Below are 18,536 nucleotides of genomic sequence, written 5' to 3' on the forward strand. Positions count from 1 at the left end.
ACTTAATGGGCTGGTCACTCAAACCAATGAACAGCCGAAGGCACTAGGGAACAGTTGCAAGTCAGGTGACTTGGTAGGACCCCCCATCCTCCCCTCTATGCTAGTCACTATATAGTTGCTTGGCCAGCAGCCAACCAATGTGCAAAACATTCCTTCTTAATGATGGGTAAACGCACAGGCATTCTGCAGGCCTAAACTGAAAGCGTTGATTTGGTCTACTCCCTTTTTATTGTTGGGTCGGTTGATTGGTTGTGGAGACACACCTGGCTGTGCTCATGGATTACTCCTGGCTCTGTGCACAGGGATCACCCCTGGCTCCTGATAAAATCTGGGACCCTACGGGATGCAAGATATCAAGTCTAGGTCCGTTGCATGCAAGCTGAGTGCCTTACCCACTGTACTATCACTCCAGGCCCTGGCCAATTCCGTCTTTACAAAATTTTAATATTCCCAAGCATTCTGTGCCGTCATGCTCATTAAGCCACTGGGCCAGCTCTGGGGTCCCTGACTATAATTCCCTCCAGAATCGGTACATGACATTACACAGGCTTCAGGTGTACCAAATTAGAATGACGCCTGTTCAGCTCACATTCTGTTCACCACCAAAACTCGGCATCACCATCCTTTCTCCCTGTACCTAACTCAGTTTGCCAACACTTTCCCCTGCCCTATCAGGGACTAGCCGTTTGACCCTAGAGTATGTTTTAAATGGCTGTGGTCTGTTTGGTAGGTTCATCTTACACATGAATAAAATCATAAGGAATCTGTCTCTTTCAGATTTACTTCACTTAGCAGGATCCATCCGTGTGGGGCCAGGGAGATTATACAGCCGGTAAGGTGTTTGCCTTGCATGCGAGCTGCCTGGGTTCAATCCCCAGCACCACATGTGGTCCTCTGAGAGCCCCCAGGAGTGAGCACTGAGCCAGGAGTAAGCTTGAGGCCACTCCTCAAAAAGCAAACAAATGTTCAATCTCAATAAATCTTTGCAGCCTTTTTCTAAATGTGCACATCTGTCTCCAATATCCTTCAGCAAGAGCTGTGAATTCTCAGGCCTACCTTGGGAGCTGAGGACACATCTGCTTTCGATTTGGGCGCCTGCTGAGCTCTGCTCTGTGCCACCAAGGAGACCCTGGCTACACCAAGGAAACCATGCCACCCAGCCAAGTCCTGAGTCAGACTTGTATTTCTGGCACCTGGTAAACTAGGAAATCTGTACACTCTTGGAAAGAGCCCCAAATGTTTTTCCCTATGCAACACCAAGGAACAGAGATGGGTCCAGAGATGAGAAGTGCCCTGCTCAGCAATTTAAACCAGCAAAATTGGGGCTGGAGCGATTGCACAGGGGGTAGGGTGTTTGCCTTGCACACGGCAAACCCAGGTTCGATTCCCAGCATCCCATATGGTCCCCTAGCACCGCCAGGAGTAATTTCTGAGCGCAGAGCCAGGAGTAACCCCTGTCTATCACCGGGTGTGACCCCCCCCAAAAAAAAGCAAAAAAATAATAATAAAAAATAAAAAAATAAACCAGCAAAATCCTGACACACAGCTGCACACCGCACAACTGCCTGTGTGCTCGTGGAGTGGAGAGAGTGCTAGTGGAGGACTGGAGCAATAGCACAGCGGGTAGGGCATTTGCCTTGCATGTGGCTGACCCAGGTTCGATTCCTCCATCCCTCTCAGAGAACCGGCAAGCTACCAGGAGTATCTTGCCCTCATGGTAGAGCCTGGCAAACTCCCTGTGGTGTATTCGATATGCCAAAAACAGTAACAACAAGTCTCACGATGGAGACGTTACTGGTGCTCGCTCGAGCAAATCGATGAACAACAGGATGACAGTGCTACAGTGCTAGTGGAGTGGAAGAGCCCCAGCTCACGGGCTGCATAGACAGGCATTCCAATCACAGGAAAAAGGAAAGCAAAACTCTTGGTAGAAAACCAATCAGTGGTTGCAGGGGAGGAAGCCACTAGCACGGGCAGAAAGGAAGGTGGGGACGCAGGAGGATGGACATGTCTCATGCCATGTGCCATCCAGCACAACTGTGTTCCAGCTGTATGTGTTTATCGGCACACCCAGCGCTGAGTTCTAAACTGAGGGAATCCATAGGTCAGAGCTCAAAAAGCCAGACTGGTAGAGCTTCAGAACCAATTCAGGATCCAGACGGACTATCCATTCTTCTTCTGAAAACTCTGGGATGTGCATTTCATTCATTCGCTTTACTGGGTTGAATGACTTGGCTGCTGAAGTCTCGGGTGTCTCCTCTGTACAGTAAGCTTTATTTGCTTACATGTATGTATTTGCTTCTTTCCTCTAACACAGAATCAGATGCGCCATCTTTTCCTTCCCCTGGGTCCTGACTCCCTCTCCCTGCCTTCATGTCTCTTGAATGCCAATTTGTTACACAAGAGCATGGTTTCAGTGTTCATCTCTTCTCCCATTTTCAATTTTATATCCTGCACTAATCTTTACAATAATGTCGCTATTTTTTTTTGTTTGCTTCCTTGTTCGGTCTTTGCAACCCCACAATAAGCATCATGAAAACAGGCACCTGGGGCTGGATCTCAAGTGTTAGAATACCTGTGAGTTCAGTTCCCAGAACCGTATGTCCCCAGAACCTCTCTGCTCCAACAACAATTATGAAAAAGAAAAAAAAAATGGCAGCACATCTGTTTAGATCACAACCGAATACCCAAGGTCTACAACAGTGCTTGGCACACAGTAGGTCATCAACAAATATCTGCTGAATAAGAGAATGAAGAAAACCAAGGAATATAGGTGTGTATAAAATACACCAACATGTATCGTGTCAGTGTAAATGACATCTCAGTGTTATAACTGACACCTATCATCAGCAAACAACAAATGTGACTTTGTTGCAAATATTCAGAGTGATAATATCCACTTAAAAGTTTAAGATTTAGGGGCTGGAGTGATAGCACAGCAGGTAGGGCGTTTCCCTTGCACACGGCCGACCCGGGTTCAAATCCCAGCATCCTATATGGTCCCCTGAGCACCGCCAGGGGTAATTCCTGAGTGTATGAGCCAGGAATGACCCCTGTGCATCGCCGGGTATGACCCAAAAAGCAAAAAAAAAAAAAAAAAAAGTTTAAGATTTACCAGCTCAAGCAGGAGTGGGCCTCTTCCCCCCATCTCCAAGTTTACCAGTAGCTTAGCAGTCATACCCACAAACTGCCCCTGACATCATATAATCTCACCAACAGCCATGACTCAGAAATAAAAGCTCCCAAAGAACATCCAGACCCAGCACCAGGCTGTCATCACCAGGGCAATTCGGAGGAGGGTGGGTGAGTTTTCCTCCCTGATCCAACAGAGCTCCGGGAGCCAAAACCTCCAGAAATCAATCATCATCATGCTCACACAACTCTCCACAGGCTTAGATGAGTCTCACCCATGAGTGAACCTACAGAAAAACCCAGGTATGCGGGACCCATGATTGAAATCTCCAAGCTCGCTCTGAGCAAGAGTGGGCCTCCTCCCCCCAGCTCCCAAGTTTACCAGTAGCTTGGCAGTCACACCCACAAACTGCCCCTGGCACCATACAATCTCTTCAACGGCTGTGATCCAGAAACTCAGAAAAAAAAGGTCCCAGAAGAGAGCAACATGGGTCTCACCTAGGAGTGAAACTGCTGTATAATAGTATTCTAAATTTTAGAATTCCTGTAGCAACCTCTCATACTCTACACCACTGATGTGCCAAGAGTAGCACACAGCATTTGATGGGGTTTAACGAACATATTAATAATCTCTTATACAAGGTCTTAATTGCTCCAGGATGAAATACAACAATCTTCACACATTTTCCTCGAAGGAAACTTTATTGGACCATTTTTAGTGAATTATTCATAATAAGCAATACAAAATTAATTGTTTCGGTTCTGCTTTGAGGGGCACGATTTGGGATTTGGGGTGAAAACATTCGAAATATGGTGGTGGGAATGTGCAATGGTGATGGAATTGGTGTTTGAATATTAAATGTAAGAAAAACTTTATAAAAATAAAATAAAGTTTAGCTCAAAAAAAAAAAAAAGTTTAAGATTTAGGGTCCGGAGCAACAGTGTAGCAGGTAGGGCATTTGCCTTAAAGAGGCTGCTCTGGGTCCAATCCTAAGCATTCCATATGGTCCCCTGAGAACCATCAGGAGCAATTCCTGAGTGCAGAGCCAGGAGAAATCCCTGAGCATCACTCCAGTGATCACCCTCCCCCCCCAAAAAAAAAAAAAACACAAAAAGATTTAGGGGCTAGAAATGCATTGTCATGGTAATGCCCATGTCCTGCAAGCTGGGATGCAATCTCCAACACAAATACAGAAAAGAAAAAAAAAGAAAGAAAGAAAACTTAGACACTATGAAGCAATAATCCCAGAACTGGAGATTTATCAAAAACAAACTAGAAAATGTTATGTGTATATAAATAGTCTATTGCGAAGCTAATTGTCCAAATGAAAGGACTGATTACGTAAACAATGAAACATTCACTGAAGAGAAATGTTATCTGCGCAATGACACAAACAAAGTGTGTATAACAATGCTCAGGAATGCTTCTGACCTAATGGTAACTAAGTGAAGTCAGGATGTAAACAAATAACCATAATTACAACTATTTTCTTAAACGACAACAGGGGCAAAACAGAGATTGTATTTTAACTCAAGAAATAGTTATCTTTTCTATACTTTTGCCCTGGATATGCAAAGATAAGCCTTCACCCAAATTTTCCTAGGCAGCTTTGTCAAGGGGTCAGACTAAACCATCCAACATGGAGACATGCTAAAACTCAGCCACAGTGAGCCCTTGTCTTGCAAATGGAAACCCAGAAAGTGACTCACTGGTTTCCAGCTTTGAAAAGTGCCCAGAGTGGCCAAAGCGAGAGGACAGCAGGTAGGGCACTTGCCCTGCACTCGGTCAAATGGGGTTCAATCCCTAGCACCCAATCAGGGCTCCCAAGCTTCGCCAGTAGTGATCCCTGAACACAGAGCCAAACCACCAGGTACAGCCCAAAACAAAACCAAACCAAAAAGTGAGATAAAAGGAAGGAAGGAAGGAAGGAAGGAAGGAAGGAAGGAAGGAAGGAAGGAAGGAAGGAAGGAAGGAAGGAAGGAAGGAAGGAAGGAAGGAAGGAAGGAAGGAAGGAAGGAAGGAAGGAAGGAAGGAAGGAAGGAAGGAAGGGGGAGGGAGAGACTGGAGGCAGGGAAAGAGGAGCAAGGGGGAAGAAGGTGTGAGCATGCCCAGAGGGTACAGGCCACTGACTGACTATGCCAGGGATCAAACCCAAGGCCTGGGGCTGGAGCGATAGCACAGCGGGTAGAGCGTTTGCCTTGCACGCGGCCGACCTGGGTTTGAATCCCAGCATCCCATATGGTCCCCATATGGTCCCCTAAGCACCGCCAGTAGTAATTCCTGAGTGAAGAGCCAGGAGTAACCCCTGTGCATCGCCGGGTGTGGCCCAAAAAGCAAAAGCAAAAAAAAAAAAAAAAAACCCATGGCCTCCCAGATGTAAGATGCTTTTCCTCTGAACTCTCTTCCCAGTCTCAGGAACCCACTTAAATCACCTCGGCCTGGTCATTAAGATTTTTGGGAGTCACCAACACTCCAGCTAAGCCATCAACACAGTGTAATGCTCCGTAACAGTCTAGCCCGTGGAAGGTTCCTGTTGAAACCAGGGACCACCCACCCTGCATGGCAAAGGTTTCTAAGACCCGCCATCTCCACCAGCATCGTCCCTGCAGGCTGCAGCAGCAGGAAGCAGCCTCTCTCCCAAGCTTCCTGTGGCCAGGGACGGCTTTCCACTACAGCATGTCCTCCACCTGGCACTCTCTCATGCTCCTTCCATTCCCTGAGTCCCTAGCTTGTGCCAGAAACTCTGTCTGCTCCACGGCAGTGCTGCCCGATGGGAAGAGGAGACAGCCTGGTGAGCCTTTAACCCGTTGATGTGTTTAAGTGTGTGCCAGCAGCGAGTCACACTTGAACGTAGTTTTATCAACACAAATGGCAGTGCAGGCTGTCAATGTGTCAAACCTTAGAGAACCCACACTAGAGTTACCAGAAAAAGGTAGAATAAATACTCTGATAAGACATTTAACCCAACAGAAACAAAAGCTCACTTTACACACAACAACCAATCTAATATTTACAACAACAAATCTAATATTTTTTAAATTACATTTGTGGCTTGGACCACACCTAGACGTGCTCAAGGGCTATTCCTGGCTCTTGCTCAGGAGTGACCCCTCAGAGGTCCTCCAGGGACCATATGTGGTGCCAGGGATTCAAACTGCCTTTGGCCCACATGCCAGGCAAGTAGTGCCTTACTTCTGTACTCTCACTCCAGAACCAAAATCTGACAAAATTGAAACTTTATAAGCTATCAGTATCAGAGTTCACTAATGAGTTAGCATACATTCTTCTGTGTATGATAGTTTGGATTATATTTTTTTTTATTGGCGGTGGTTTTGGGGGGAGGGGCAAGGACATGCAGCATTACTCCTGGGATACTTCCTGAGTGATAGTCAGGGATGACAAGGCTCCGGGGATCAAACTGGGGGCTCCTTGGGATGGAGCAATAACAAATAGCACAGAACAATAGCACCTTGCAAGCAGCCAACCAGGGCTCAATCCTTGGCACCCTGAGCCCCCAACTTAGTAGGTGCATGTGCACGCACACACAGGCGTGCACACACGCGCGCACACACACACACACACACACACACACACACACACACACACTCACTCTCAACCCTGCGACCTTCTGCATGCAAGGCATGTGCTCCGCCCCTCTAAGCTATTTCCCGGGCCGAGCTGAAATGTGAGGTGCTTTTACAGCACAGCATCCCTCCACTCGGATGTGAATGAATGAGCTCCGTCTGACCCGTAGCGGACAGCCCCACACTGCTGCCCAACACCCCCTGCTGCCAACCTTCCTGACAGGCCTTTTTGCTTCCCGGCCTCCTGCTTCTGACACGGGCCCAAGGGATCATTTCCAAAGCTCAATCAACTCCAACCAGCTTTTCCTCTGGACGCCAGAGTAAAAGTCAACACTGAAAGGAGCAGCAGCCTCATCCTGCTTGGCACCCTCCTCCAGTACCTCTTTTTTTTCCCCCCCACCACCATGCCAAGGGACTAGCCCAGGGCCTCACATGTGCAAGACAAATGGTCTGTCACTGAGTCACATCCCCAGCTCAGTGTCAGCTTAACATGGCCTACTCTGACCTGCCTTCCAAACCCAGGCCCTGACCCGGCGCCGCTAGTTCCACGGAACACGCTGCCCTCTGCTACACTCTTCATGCCCCTGTTCAGCCTCTGGTTCCTGAGCTGGTACGGGCTGTGTCTGTCTCCATCCCAGCTCTACTGCAAGCATCACAGACATCTTTCACTGCTGCTCCTTTTGCAATGCCCAACCCACAGGACAGAGCAGGCGCACAGTACATTTTGGCTGAATTCATGGCTGTAAGCACCCTTACAATTTATCATTTGCATGGCAGAGCCTGGCAAGCTCCCCGTGGCGTATTTGATACGGCAAAAACAGTAAAACAAGTAACAACAAGTCTCACAATGGAGATGTTACTGGTGCCCACTTGAGCAAATCGATGAACGGGAGGACAGTGCTACAGTGCTACAGTGCTTGGAGAAGATAGATGATGCGCTCGTAATGACGAGAACTTCTTAGCGAGCTCGAGCTGCCATCACGAAATACCATAGACAGTAGTACTTCTTTCTGGTCACACCCGGCGATGCACAGGGGTTACTCCTGGCTCTGCACTCAGGAGTTACTCCTGGCAGTGCTCTGGGGACCAAATGGGATGCTGGGATTCGAACCCGGGTCGGCCACATGCAAGGCAAATGCCCTACCTGCTGTGCTACTGCTCCAGATCCCGACTGTAGTACTTCAACAAGAGGAATTTATTTCTCACAGACCTGGAGGCTGGGAAGTGAAGATGGAGATTCTGGCTCTTTGGGTTTCTGGCACGCGCTGCCTTCTCAGCTAACAAAGGTGACACCTGTGATCTCACCTAGAGAAGAAATCTCTTGGTGGCTTCTAAGAGCACTCTCCCTTCACAGGGACCGTGACCTCATCTAGACCTACGACTTCCAAGATGTCCCATCACCTAAGACCATCCCGCTGGATTTTAACATAGCAATCCTAGAGGGATACAAACTAAAAAAAAAAAAAAGAAAAAAGAAAATCTGCAACTAGTACCGCAGGAGGAAATAAAATTGGGATGTGGAGAGAGGTAGTGAGATCATACAGGGATCAGAGTGCCTGCCTTGCCCACAGCTGACCCAGTTCAATCCCTAGCACTCCATATAGTCTCCCAACCCCTTCTAGGGAGGCCCTGATTGCAAAGTTAGGGATAAGCTCTGAGGACAGCCAGGTATGGTCCAAAGAACAAAAAGATAAAAGAAAATGTGATAAGGGAAATGGATAAAAGGAGTTGTCTTTTTTTTTTTAGGTTAATATCTATATCTGTATATATATTTTATTGAATTACCAAGAGATACAGAGTTAAAGTTGTTCATGATTGGGTTTCAGTCATACAATGTTCCAACACCCTCCAACACCCATCCCTCCACCAGTGTACATTTCCCACCACCAATGTCCCCAGTTTCCCTCTTGACATCCCCCACCCCTCCCTCACCTGCCTCTATGGCAGACATTTTCTTCTCTCTGTTTCTCTGTCTCTCTCTCTGTCTCTGTGTCTCTGTCTCTCTCTGTCTCTCTCTGTCTCTGTGTCTCTGTCTCTGTGTCTGTCTCTGTCTCTGTGTCTCAGTCTCTGTGTCTCTGTCTCTGTGTCTGTCTCTGTGTCTCTGTCTCTGTGTCTCTGTCTCTGTGTCTCAGTCTCTGTGTCTGTCTCTGTCTCTGTCTGTCTCTGTCTCTGTCTCTCTCTCTCTCTCTCTCTCTCTCTCTCTCTCTCTCTCTGTCTCTCTCTCTCTCTCTCTCTCTCTCTCTCATCTTTTTATTAAGGGGTCTCCCAAGTGGTGCTCCGGAGGCCTGGGGGGCAATATCTGGTCAACTGAGCCACCCACCAGGCCCAAGAATGTGTGCTGCACTGTTCAGGCTCAGCAGGGCCATGGGGAACCCTAGTCCACGGAGCAGTGTTCAGGGGCCTCCAGGTCCACAGCCAGAGATGCTGGGGGGGCCCCCAGGGCTACACCGCACAATGCTCTGGGAACCAATGACTGAGCCAAGCTTAGGCACATGCCCTGTCCCATCTCCCTGACCCTGAAGGGCAGCCACCAAAGGAAAACACTAGTAATAATAAATATAGCAACTACCACCTGGAGCAACCTCCCTGCATCAGGCCCTACAGCAGTTTTCACACAGGCGTCAGTGCAACTTTGCCCTGAAGTTGGTGCTCCCCTGTTTCTTTGTTTTGTTTTGTTTTGTTTTGTTTTTCTTTTTTGCTGGCACTGCCTCTCCCCACCCCCACCCCCCCTCCCCGCCACCCCCCTGGGACTTGGACTAGAAGAGAAGTAACAGGGAGGCCTCCAGCAGTTCCTGCCGAGCTCAGTTACAGCTCAGTGACTCATCGACAGAGTAGCAAAACAGAGTCCTGAAAAATATTAAATAATAACAACCGCGTTCTGTCCTCAAGGGCTCACTTCCTCTGCACTAAGTGTTAGGTCCCTGGGAGGGAGCCTGCAGCGGAGCAAAGGGAGCCGGACTGGCTGTCTGCAGCATGTGCTGTGCATGCAGGAGACCCGGATTCTATGCCCAGCACTGCAGAGTCTGCCCAACACCCGAGCCCCAAGCTGAGAATAGCCTGCAAGCACCTCCTGGTAGGCATCCCTCACCCCTGGGAAGGGGGGGAGGGGAAACTAATTTCTTCTTCTTCTTTTTTTTTTTTTGTATTTTTTGCTTTTTTATTGGGTGCGGAGTCACACTCAGCAATGCTCAGGGGTTACTTCTGGCTCTGCACTTAGAAATTACTCCTGGCGGTGCTCGGGGGACCATATGAGATGCTGGGAATCAAACCCGGGTTGGCCACGTGTAAGGCAAATGCCCTTACCAGTTGCGCTATCGCTCCAGCCTGGAAACGAATTTTTTAAAAACTAAAAACTAATAAATTGCACAGGCAGTCTAATCCCTGTCTTTCTGAGAGCAGTTGCTACAACTTTCCTACTTTTTTTTTTTTTTTTTTTTTTTTGCTTTTTGGGTCTCACCTGGCGATGCACAGGGGTTACTCCTGGCTCTGCACTCAGAAATCACCCCTGGTGGTGCTCAGGGTACCATATGGACCATATGGGATGCTGGGAATCGAACCCGGGTTGGCCACATGCAAGGCAAACGCCCTACCCGCTGTGCTATTGCTCTAGTCCCGACTTTCCTACTTTTTATAATCTCCCTTATATTAGTTATGGTTTCTTTCTGCTGCTGGAAAGAAACTCGGAGAAGACACCATCTTCCCAAGGATATAACCAGCAGGTTCAGAGTCTGCTACCCCTAGTAGCCACAAGCAGTAATAAATGCATGAAGAGTAACTAATAATGGTAGCTCCCTATACTGATCCTCCCCTGAGCACTTATTGTTCTCTATCAAGACAACTCATCAAGCTGATGTCCTCCCATGCCAATCTTACAGATGCAGAAACTGAGGCCTAGACAAGTGAAGTCACTCACCCCAAAGAAACCCTGATCTGCACTATCCCCTAAGATGATGTCCCCAGATGCCTCTGGCTGCAGTTTCTGGTTTCCCTCTCATTCTGCCTGGATTCCATAGCACCAACTCTGGTTGCTAAACTTCAAGAAGACATTACCCCGTCCGGAGCGGTAGCAGAGCGGGTAAGGCATTGGTCTTACACATGGCCAACCTGATTTGAGCCCCAGGACCCCATATGGTCCCCTGAGCACTACCAGGAGTGATACCTGAGCACGGAGTCAGAAGTAAGCCCTGAGCACTGTTGAGTATGCCCCCCACCCCCAAAAAAGGGAAGACAATACCCGTAGACTGAGGGCAACTCAGTATGTAAACAAAGCAATTCCTAGTGAACAAGCCATGCGACCGAGATCCAGGGCTCTGCAGCCATCAGACACAAGAAGATGGTGACCGGGGCTAGAGTGATAGCATAGCGGGTAGGGCATTTGCCTTGCAGCGGCCGACCCAGGTTCAATTCCCAGCATCCCATATGGTCTCCTGAGTGCCACCAGGAGTAATTCCTTAGTGCAGAGCCAGGAGTAACCCCTGAGCATCGCCGAGCGTGACCCAAAAAGCCAAAAAAAAAAAAAAGAAGAAGAAGATGGTGACCTTGGAGGGGGGCTGGAGCAATAACACAGTGGTTGGGCATTCACCTTTCACGTGCTGACCCGTGTTGGATTCTTCCGCCCCTCTCGGAGAGCCCGGCAAGCTACCGAGAGTATCGCGCCCTCACGGCAGAGCCTGGCAAGCTACCCGTAGCGTATTGGATATGCCAAAAACAGTAACAATAAGTCTCACAATGAGAGACGTTACTGGGGCCCGCTCGAACAAATCGATGAGCAACGGGATGACAGTGACAGTGACAGTGAGAGGTGACCTTCAAGAGGTATCCCCCAAGGGATACCTAGCACACATAGGCTGGAATGGCATGGTCTACTGAGCACTGCCAGGCTGGCCTTGGTTGCTATCCGGGCAAAGCATTACTGAGAGTCCTAGCCGCCTGGCAGACAACCCCCCTCCCCACCAGAAAAAAAAAAAGTTCATAGTAAAAGAAAAAAAAGTAGAAGGTAAACAATTAATTCTGACACTCAGGTTAGTCATCTACAAAAGCCCCAGAACCTGGCCCAAAAACAAGAACAATTTTTTCTTTTTTTCTTTTTTTCTTTTTGGGTCACACCCGGAGATGCTCTGGGGTTACTGCTGGCTCTGCACTCAGGAATTACTCCTGGCGGTGCTCAGGGGACCATATGGGATGCTGGGAATCGAATCCGGGTTGGCCACATGCAAGGCAAACGCCCTACCCACTGTGCTATTGCTCCAGCCCCAGAACAATTTCTTTTTATATTAAAAAAAATTCTTCATCACTGGGCCAGAGTGATAGTACACTGGAAAGGGATTCTTGCCAAGCACTGGTTGACATGGGGTTTGATCCCTGACACCCATCATGGTCCACCAAGCCCTTCCAAGATCCTGTGTTCAGGGCCAGAGTCCTGAGCACCACTGGGTGTGGCACCCAAAGAAACATCCTCCCCTGAACAAAAAATGTTTTAAATGAAAATAAAATTATTGAGCACACAGCAAGGACTAAGCCCCGAGCACCACTGTATATAGGCCACAAACAAAACAAAAATAAAGTTACAAAATTGGCAGCTAATTAGGGGTTGGGTAGATAGCTTAAGTGCCAAGAATTCTGGGGTGGAAGTGACAGTACAGAGGCTAAGGCACTTGCCTTGCACACGGGAGACCCAGGTTCTATCCCCACCATCACATATGGTCCCCTGAGCACTACAAGGACTGATTCCCTAAGAAGAGAGCCAAGAGCAAGTCCTGACCACCACCGGGTGTGACCCCCAAATTCACCCTCCCCCCACCAAAAAAAAAAAAAGAGTAAGAGCACATGTCTAGAACACGTGGAGATCCATTATGTCAAGGACCCCAGGATCCCTGGGAGAGCCACATACATCCCCGATTTTCCCCTCCCCTGACAGCACTGCCCAGACGGCTGCTGTAAACAGACATCAGTACAAATAAACTTCCAGGAGCCAGAACAATAGTCCAGCAGGTAGAGCGTTTGCTTTGCACACGGCCAAGCCGGGTTCAATCCCTAACACTCCGTAAGGTCCAAGCACCACCAGGAGAGATCCCTGAGCACACCAGGAGTTGAGTCCTGAGCACTGCCCAGTGTGGCCCTCCTGCTCCAAATAAATAAATAAATAAACAAACGAATAAATAAAATTCGGCAATTAAAAAATGAACAAGACTGGCTCCTACCATGGGTATGTCACTCGCTTGTCTGTTTCCTTTGCTTGCCTTTCTCTGAGGAAGTCTGTGTTCTCTCTCCATGGCATCTTTCTAAATGTTTCTGAACTGGGCCCCTTTGTAAACTAGACCGCTTTGACTCTCAGAAGTTCAGGCTCCTCTAGAGGTCAAGGATAAAAGTGAACCCAGGGTCTCCCTTATCCTTTTTCTCTTCCATGGCATCTTTCTAAATGTCTCAATAAAAACTATCTTGCTTTACCAAAAAGAAAATAATAAAAAGAAAAACAAGACCATGTGAACATCTTTTTTGAGAAGCACAATTTCGGGTTTTAATGATAGAGTTACAAGAGGGGCCCCCAGGAGCCGGAGAGATAGTACAGCGGTTAGGGCATCTGCCTTGCCCACGGCCGACCCAGGTTCAATTTCTGGCATCCCATATGGTCCTCCAAATACTGCCAGGAGTAATTCCTGAGTGCAGAACCAAAAATAACCCCTGAGCATCACTGGGTGTGGCCCAAAGAGCAAAAAAAAAAAAAAAGAGGGCCCCCCCACAACCTCTGTACCATCGGGGTCTCCATGCATCTGAGACATAACCCCTCCATAGGGAAATTTGGCAGGGAAGCCGGACCTCATCATATGCAGAGAGCTCACGGAAGGCTGCAACAGGAAAACACTGTAGTGGCATCCAGGCAGGTCACTGGACTGCATAAACGCTCACACGGATTCTGTTGGGTTTGATCAGTACCTGCCTGACAGTGAACATAGAGGTGAATCCCATCCCCCACGCCTGACCCAGGAGCATCCTTTGATTATTTGGGGAGGGTGGGGGGGAGAGGTGGGACCCCCAGGGTTGTTCAGAAGGCCGGGAGGCCCCTCCCGGAGATCCTCAAGCCCATAAGACCATGGGGGACACTGAGCGGCTCTGGCTTTGCTCGGGAACCAGGTGGTGTCAGGGATGTAGAGGGGTCAGCTGCATACAATGCATGGGCCTTGACCTCCAGAGATGCCTGAGCTTCTGAGAGTCAAAGGGGGCTAGGTGAAATCTTGGTGGCTCTGCTGCTCCCTGCAGTGTGTTGCCTTTTTTTTTTTCTTTCAATACCAAGAATCAAACCCAAGCCTCTTACATGCAAGGCAAGTTCCCTACTGCTGAGCCACTTCACCAGTGCCAGGAATGTTTTTTTGTTGTGTATTTGATTGATGGTTGGTTTCAGGACCACACCAGGTGGTGTACATGGCTTCCTCCCAGCTTTACGCTCAGGGACCATTCCTGGCAGGTTCAGGGAACCATATAAAGCGTAAGCGACTGAACCAGAATCTGTGTGCGAGACAAGCACCCTATTCTCTGTACTATCTCTCCAGCACCCCGGGAGGATATTTTTTAACCCCCCTGAGCTATGGCAGTCCTCATCTACAAAATACCAACAATAATAACAATGACAAATACTGATAATACAACATTTGGGGGAGATTAAAGAGCTAATATACCTAAAGCATTTAGAACTGAGGTTGAGTAGGGGCTGGAATAAGGTGGCACATTTCAAGACCCCATATGAATGACCTCCATATAAAGGCCTACAATTCCTGAGACTTTGAGGGAGTGAAAAGGTGATGGTCAGGCGGCCCCTCAAAGGACAAATGTTCTGTTTCCGCCTCAGGTCAGAGACCCGCTGCAGATATCGGGTCTATATAGATGGGATGGAGGGAGGGGTTCTGGCCTCTTGGGATCAGAAAGCAGCACCTGGAGGAGAGGCAAAGACCAAAGCTACACCTTCAGCCTCCCCCACTGCCCCATGAAAGGAAACAACGATGCCAAATCAGAACACCCAGACGGATAAGAGACCTTCCCAGCTCGAGCACAAGGAAACGCAGCCATCAGCAGCCCCTGGCTGTCTTCCCAACACCACCCGGCAACTCTCCAAGGTCCTCAGCTGTGGGTGCAACCCAAGGGAGGCACACAGACAAAGAGGAAGAAAGGAAGGGCATCTCCGAGCCCAGAAGACACTGAGGACACTGTCCATCTCTAGCAGGGAGACAGAAGGCCCTGAGCAACTCAGCCTGACCACCCCGTGCCCGCCATGCAGGAGAAAGCAAGCTAACACACAGGCACCGGGTGGACACAGCCAGGGACAGCATTCAGGTTTTCTGATCCACAATCACACAGAACCGAGGCCTGAGAGGGCAGATATTTCAGATATTTCACAGAAATAAAGGAACTTTTTTCTTTAGCCCAGAAAACCTCCAACCCTAAGACTCTAAGTGCAAACAGGAGAGCCCAGTTATTTTTTTTTTAGGAAGGAGGGGGAGGGGAGGAACACCATAAGAGAGGGGGGGAGGGGGTTAAAAAAATCAGTCAGGAAAAGAAACGGATTTTTTTCTACATTTCAAGAAAAGCCTGGTTCGGGCCCAATCCAATCCAGCACTTTCAACAAGAGCAGACAGTCCAGCCGAGGCAGGTGGGAAACCAGCAGGGTGACCACAGAACACCGTCCCTCTGGGAGTTAGGATAACATACAATTTGTGGAGTGGGGTGGACACTGTGCCCACCCAGATTTTCATTACCAGGCCCAGACCGGCGGGCCGATGGGCCCTCATGCTGCTGCCCACACCAAGAGGCACTCACCTCCCAGAAGCAACTCCTCTGAGCTTGGTGCCCCGGCTTCGCTCAGGATGGGGTATCTAACCCCCACCCAGCTGGGTCAAGGGCGCGAGTTTGGTCCTACAAAATCCATCAGGAAGGTCCCCGCAGAGTCGAACTCCCCTTCCCCACCGGTTGGCTGCAGAAGGGTTTGCTGGGACCAGAGGGCTGTGCCAAGTGAACAAGCCTCGACTTGTCCCTGCCAGTATGCAAAATAGGCCTGCAACGTCCTATAACGGGTAGCAAGCACACTCCCAGAGCCTTCAGCGACGCCCCCGCGGCCCCCACCGCACACATCTCCCTCCAAACTCGCCCACCCGCCACCTGGGCCAGGCACATGGCGGGGGAGGGGGCTGCCCACCCACCTTGGAAAAACAAGACCCCCCAAAGGAAATACCAAGACCTTACCCTCCCCCCCTTTTTCCCTCCCTAAAGCCCCCCCCCCCCCAAAGGATTCCCTCGCTTCTCTCGGCTGGGGCCTGGACTCAGGGACCCTGAGCCGATGGATATTCCATGCCTGCACACTAGGAGGAAAATCCAGGGTGTATCCACCGGACACCAGCGGCCGCATGGCTGCCCTTCCTGAAAAGTCTCCATGCAGGGCACCGGCACGGGCATGATAAACAGGGGCACACGAGCCCAGGGAGGGGGGAACCCTCATCCAATCCACAAGCCAACACACAATATTACCATGATAAAGGGGCGGCCAGGAGGCACCTGGCAAACGTCGGGGAGGCATGCAAAAAGCTGAGAAAGTTGAAAGGATCGAGTTTTCAGAATTCCCCAGGGGGGGTGGGGGTGGGAGGGGGTGTCGTTGGAGCGAAGGAACTGGTTGAAGGATGGAGGGAGCATCCCCGGAGTCAGACTCACAGTTCCTGAAAGGGGGCCTCGCAACCTTATCTGCGACCCCAAATCGGTCCTGATTGGAGGGGGTCTGTTTCCGAAGATTAGATGCCAGACCTTCGATCAAGTGCACCGATCCTCCTGGATTATCTCTCTGCACGGGCCACCCTCCCCCACACACCCCCTCCCCCCCAGCGCTTAAAGTCGCTGCCAGTCTGGTGATGAGAAAAGTGCTCGGGGACCACGGCACCCATCGGGACCCGAAAAGTCCCTTGCCCGGATTCAACTACCCAGTGCACAGCCCTACCCTCCGGGCCGAGGCGTGCGAGTTTTCCAGAAACGCTGAAGGCAAAATAATTCTAACTTACGGGGAGGTCGATCGAGCCGCGTCCCCCGCGGGTCACCCGGGCCCGCCGACATCCTTTCGGCGTGGAAATCCACTCGGGGAGGGTGCGGGCCGGTGCCGGGGTGCATCGTGGCCGCGGTCCCTCGCGGCCGTCTCCCGCTGCGGGCCGCCCCGCGCCCCGCCGGCCCGCGGGCCCATGTGCTCAGCGGCCGCACGCGCTCTGCCCGCCCGAGCGGAGCTGGCGGGCGGCCCGTGACGTCACGGCGGCTCGGGGCCGCGGGGGAGGGGAAGCGCGCGCCGCCCGGCCTGCCGCGTGCGTCCCGGACGAGCGCGGCGCCCCTGTCCCCGCCGCCCGCGAGCCCCTCGGCCGGCTGCCCCGCGGCGGGGGGCCCCGGACCGCGCGCCGGTCGGGCCGGATTCCCGGCCTCCGAGGGCCCAGGAGGCGCCGGGCAGGGCACGCCGCGCAGCGGGCTTGCGGGGGCGAGAGTGGGTGTCCTGCCCGCGCCCGAGCCGAGGCTGCATCATCCTCGGGGATGCCCCTGCTCGCGGTGCGCCCAGCTGTCTGCAGACCCCGCTCTCTGCGCTTCCCGCTCCACCCCCCCCCCCACACACACACACACGCACCGCGTCCTGGAAGCCGGGGAATCTTCTGCCCACTTGCCAGATGGGGAAGGCGAGCTTCAGTGACTCAGAAGGATTCAGGCGCTCCTCGACGGGTGCACTTGGCTCTGGGGACCATGGGCTAGTCTCATCCCAAAAGATACCAACACCTCCCTGGGTACCACAACGCATCCTCCGGCCCGATGAGGGGGGGCGCGAGCATCATCGCCCTTCCTTCCTCGTCCTGTGCTACTGTCCCCAAGGCTGCATCCCCTCACTGGAGGGTGTTGACCTAAACACACACACACACACACACACACACACACACACACACACACACACACACACACACACACACCCTGCTCTCCCTCGACAGAGGAAGAGCGCTCCAATGGACAATGCGGGCCTCCGGGATGGGACGCGTTTCTGTTGCTTTCTCTACGTGAGCCAGAAACTGAACCCATGCCAGAAGCCGCCTCGGTGCTGTTCAACAGCTGATTGGGCACGTAGGGGACCCGGCGCCCTGCTAGGCAATGAGCGGAGGATGGGCTCTGTTCCATCGCAGAGAGAAGAGCCCAGGAGGGCTGGTGAAACGTGGGGGCGGGGGATGGTCACCATATTAAAGGAAGCTAAGGCTGCCCCTCTGTTCCCAGCGCTTTCATCGCCCACCCTTACTCTTGATTGAATATTCAGTTTCTCCCATTCTTTCTTTCAAAGAGTGAGGCTGTCGGGGGCGGGGTGGGGGGGTTGGGGGACGGGCGGAGAGATCTTCACTTGCCCTTGTGTATGTCCTAGTTAATACATATACTTCTGGCTGCAGAGCGCTAGGTTGGTGCGGGCCTTCTGCAACGGGCTGGTTAAGCCAAGGTTGAGATAATGTTTCAAACCTCTTTGAAAGGGCTGAGAGAACCAACCCCTTCACTTTTAACGCTGTCACTCTGAGACAACAACCCGGGGTTCTGAGCCAGTCCTTCTGCCGCCCAACTTCCACTGCACTTTTAAGGGCACTCTTCAAGGGCTGAAGTTGAAGATTCACTTGGTCACGATTCACTCAACTCTCACCTTGACTCCTTGCTTTCTCTGAGTGCCTGTGGCACTAATCTCAGATCCACATTTTTTAAACGCCTTTATTTAAAAATCGGCAGAGCCTAGCAAGCTCTCCGTGGCGTATTCCATATGCCTAATACAGTAACAATGATGGGACTCA

At 50.8% G+C, this 18,536-nt stretch overlaps 1 long non-coding RNA gene across 1 annotated transcript in view; it reads right to left on the bottom strand.

Annotated features, from left to right (window-relative positions):
* The window catches only part of LOC129402250 (uncharacterized), a 192,166-nt gene extending 175,171 nt beyond the window's left edge, over nt 1–16,995 (bottom strand). Inside the window, exon 1 of the long non-coding RNA XR_008628604.1 lies at nt 16,752–16,995. This is a non-coding gene — a long non-coding RNA (uncharacterized LOC129402250). The remainder of the gene's footprint in view (nt 1–16,751) is intronic.
* Between the last annotated feature and the right edge of the window lie 1,541 nt (nt 16,996–18,536).

This window comes from Sorex araneus, chromosome 2 (assembly GCF_027595985.1).
Source record: "Sorex araneus isolate mSorAra2 chromosome 2, mSorAra2.pri, whole genome shotgun sequence".
Taxonomy (NCBI): domain Eukaryota; kingdom Metazoa; phylum Chordata; class Mammalia; order Eulipotyphla; family Soricidae; genus Sorex; species Sorex araneus.